General features: G+C 43.7%; 1 pseudogene; it reads right to left on the bottom strand.

Moving 5' to 3' along the window:
- Nucleotides 1-1341: 1341 nt before the first annotated feature.
- On the bottom strand, nt 1342-3445 carry LOC119321750 (annotated as a pseudogene).
- Between the last annotated feature and the right edge of the window lie 998 nt (nt 3446-4443).

The following is a 4443-nucleotide window of genomic DNA, read 5'->3' as shown; positions in this document are numbered from 1 at the left end:
TGGTCGGCACGGGGTTGTTCCCAGTTTTGGAGTACTTTTGAGTTCCGATTTGATGAAGATGTCACAGCATGCCTGAGCTTCGAGACAGGAGCTATGCCCAAGGCACGGACGCTCACCGTGGAATTCGTCGACATGGAATGTTTGCCCTGTCTCCAGGACATCCCTGTGTGTCTCATCAACAGCGTCACGGACTCCAGCAAAAAAATTCAACATGTGCTTGTTGATGTGGAGTCTGCCTTCAAGAGCGCAGCCCTGGTGCACCCAAGACAACCTTCTGACTTCTGTTAGAATGAAGTCTCTAACTTGATTGATTTCTGTCTTAATTTATGTTTTCATCAGTATCATTTCCCTTGTGTATTTATTATCACTATATTATTTCCTCTGTTTATTTAGTTTCTGGAGTTTTGTTTATCAATGGATACTACATATCTCAGTCTGCATAAGAGTTTGTAAGTGTATGTGCGACACTAATTAAGCTGAATTTGTTGAGGCACTGAATGTTTCGATGCTGGGTGTTGTTGCATTTAAGTTTGGAACTTTGCAGCGCCCCTGAATATACTACACCTCCTTAGCAAATTAACACAGACTAATGCTTTGGAAATGTTCAGAAAGAGCATCACATTTACAAAGCAATAATAAAGTTCAGAATAGCAATGCAAGAAACAGACAGTGTTAAAGTAGCAACAATTTCGGAAACTTTCAGGACTACGGTTACACGTTTCATATCAGAACAAACCCATTCACAATACCCAAAACACATGGAAATTTCCTGCCCGCGAGGTCTGATGGTCACTGCTGCAGTGGAAATGTAAAGCAAGGTGGCGGAGCAAAAATATTGGATGATTACAGAAAAAAAATCAGAGATAACTGGCACATACTAGCTCACAACTCAACAGATCCAGTATGAAGATGGCAATTAGTACCTGCAGCTTATGAGCAGGTAACTATCTGGATCTGGATTTGAATTTGAAATTAGCCACTCAGGGATATAAACATCAGTTGAAATCCTAAAAATTCATAACAGTGTATCTACCATTCTGCATTTATGCAATGTATGTAAAGGATCACCGAACCTCACTACCATTTGAGTAAGCCCGAGCCTAGCTTCAAATATCAACACCACTGATTAAAATTCAGATGAAAATTAAGACCGTGGAATTCACTAGCTTGTGTGTATTAAGGCACTCTCCAGTTTCGTGCCCAAGGCTGTCTATCTCCAGGTCTACTATATACAAGTAAGATCATGCAAATAGAAAACCTATGCTCTTCAAATCTGCTGTGACCATTACCTACACAGCAACTTTACTGTGGCAGCAATTAAAACAGTTTTTTTAACGGATTAAAACAGTATTTTCATTTGTACAAGTACGTACTCCCTATTTAACCTGTATGGAAACAACAGAAAACACCAGGGGCAAATTAAGCAACACCACGGAAATCTGTTGGAAGATCACAAACAGCGGCAATCTGACAACCGAAACACAAGATTGCAATGCAAAAGAGCACTAATATAACCAGGACACTAATCTTCTCATGATATTGTTCCAGTGGTTTACAAACTACTGGATGGAATGAAGCAATGACACAAAGAGAAGTAAGTGCAGATTTCAGTAACGAAATCAACGAATGACTGGAAGAAGCATATCTAAATCACATTAAAAATAGATCGATTTCTTACTAACAAAAGGATGTCTACCAGATAAATTGAGGAGTAACTCTAAAAAAACAAAAACAAAAGAGCAGAGTTTGAGGCCAAATGCCCTTCTTGGTGGAAGAAGTTTGATCTCACAGAGCACCATCTTGGCAGGCTGCATTGGTCCATGTCCACATATCTGAAGGTGGAGTGCCGGCAAATCCTACTTCCCAGATCACTCTTAAAATCTGAACACAGGATAGAATGGAACTAGCAACACATATTTCACTCAGCCATGATTTAGGAAAATATAATTAGACTTTAGGGTTCAGGAATAAAATTATCAGGAGAACACAAAGATCTTCTCTGAAGGAATGACAACAACATATCAGAGTTCAGGAATAAAATTATCAGATCCATAGGAGTTAGCATTTAGCAATGACCAAACAAGCATGTAACAGGCATACTACAGAAAATAAGCAACATCTAGTTTGGCAAAGAACACCAAAACAGGAACTACCAGCTTACTGCGCAGAGTGAAAACTTTGTTGCGCCATACACAGTGATCCTTAGCCCACTATTGGTTCAAGTAAATCTGAAACTAGCTGGCACCTCCCCTTTGCAAGCGGCTGCATAGTCATCAGCGAGGTGTGGCGCAGCTTCGTTGTGAGGGCGTATGTACTTCTCCATGAAGTACTTCTCCTGAATTGAGAGTGCACTAGAGAAGCTCAGGTCACGATCTACCAATCCATTTTCCTTGAGGAACTTTAGAACATAGCACCGGGGCTTGAGCCGATTATCAAGGCTATAATAGAGCATTACCGGCCGACGAGCAATGTATGCCGGTTCCAAACCCACCTCAGAGACAAGGAACTCGAACCTGCGCCACAGGATGTCCTTTGACCTCTTCAGCAGCATTGGAGCTTTAGACAAAGCCATGACAACCTCAGCATCCGACCAGCTGAACGTCTTCTTCAGGTAGTCCACTTTAGCAGTGATCTTCTCCTCGGTGAGGAATGAGACGGCATGTAGCGCAATTCTGTACATCCCAGAACCCCGGGGCATGCCTAATCTTTCAGCATATGCCCCCATTGCCCGGACGCCCTCCGGGGATCCTCGGCACTCGGACACACAGCTTGCCAATATCGCAATCATCTAGCCCGCACTCCCGCAGGAACACGACATTGGGCTTGATAACCTTGTCCAGGTCCGACGAGAGAAGGTAGGATGAGCGCTGGAGCGCGCGGAAGAAGTTGTCGAAGGAGCCAAAGAGGGGCAGGTAGTACTGCATCTTGGAGACGATGGATCTGCAGCGGAAGTTGATGTAGGCGAGCGACACGAGGCGGGCGATCCCAGGACGCGACAGACCGAGGCCCTCGAGTCCGTCGACGACGGGGACCAGGGTTGTCTCCACGCCGGCGCAGAGGAAGAGCGGATCTTTGGCGACGACGGCGGCGGCATCGACGCCAGTGAGGCCGAGGCCGGAGAGGAAGGCGAGGACGGCGTTGGGTTTGTCCGGGGATTTGAGGTGGGAGAGCTTCGTGGAGGCCTTGAGTGCCTGGGCTCGGGTGAGGCCGCAGGTGTCGACGAGGTAATCCTCAACGGCGAATCCTCGGCTCGGGGGAATGGGGGCCGCGACGGCGGAGAGGAGGCGGCGGAGTGGGAGGGTGGCCGGGGCGGAGGTGGAGGTGGAGGTGGAGGAGAAAGAGAGGAGATGGAAAACGATGCGCTCTCGGAGGCGGAGCATCGCGGCGGCGGCCGGTGGCGGCGGCGGCAGCGGAGGTATTTTTGTGTGGTCTGTCGGGAAGGAAAGAAATGGGGGCCGGTGAGAATGGGCTGCCATTTTCGGTTCTTGTCATTCGGTTCAGCGCTGGGCTCTAATTGGGCCCAATTTTTAATCGTCGACTCCCCCTCGGTTAATGGTCCAAGACCCATTTAAAAGTGGAAACATCTTTCGAAATTCCCGAGCAAAATTTGAAAGTGGGAGCATTTTTTGTAAAAGAAAGCGAACAAAAATTTGAAATTCTAAACTTTTTGTAAACATCAATATCTATTGACTTTGTGAACAAATTTTAAAACCTGGCCCATTTTTCAAAAATTGCGATTTTCTTTAAAATTATGATCATTTCTTTCAAAACATGAACATTCTATGAAAATCTTTGAACATTTTTTGAATTTGCGAAAAAAATTGAAAACATGAACAACTTTTGAATTAATGAACAAATACACAAACAGGAACATTATTTATTAATAGCAAACATTTCTCGAAATTATGACATTTTTTCAAAACCGTGAATTTTTTTTATCAAACTCCCCGAATATTTTACGAATTTGCGAACAAAGTTCAGACATAAACATCTTTTGAATTTATGCACAAGTATTGAACATCTTCCAAATCGCGGTCGCTAGCATCTTTTTGGTTTGCTCTAGCCACTGCTTCTAGAAGCTCTTGGGTTTCAACAAGTTGCTTCAGGCCCAGAGACGGCGTAGGTGGATGTAAGATGAATTTCTCGATTTCTATAAGGTTTTTTTAAGGATTATAAACATGACCTTTATATGAGTATTACTTTTTTCTAGTATTGACGTGTGTCATCATCCTTTGTTACCTTCATTTTACTTATGATCATTTTCTATGCACCTTGTAACCACTTACTGATATAATGTACGACTAACTCGTGCCAAATTTGCAGTAGGTACTTTATTGTAGTTGATGACTTATGGGATCATCTAGCATGTAATATTATTAGTTGTGCCTTTCCAAAAAAATCTAATGGAAGTAGAGTAATGGTAACCACACGTTTGGATAACGT

This window comes from Triticum dicoccoides, chromosome 6B, assembly GCF_002162155.2.
Source record: "Triticum dicoccoides isolate Atlit2015 ecotype Zavitan chromosome 6B, WEW_v2.0, whole genome shotgun sequence".
Lineage (NCBI taxonomy): Eukaryota > Viridiplantae > Streptophyta > Magnoliopsida > Poales > Poaceae > Triticum > Triticum dicoccoides.
The sequence above is the reverse complement of the archived record's forward strand: the minus strand, read 5'-3'. Positions and strand labels throughout refer to the sequence as shown.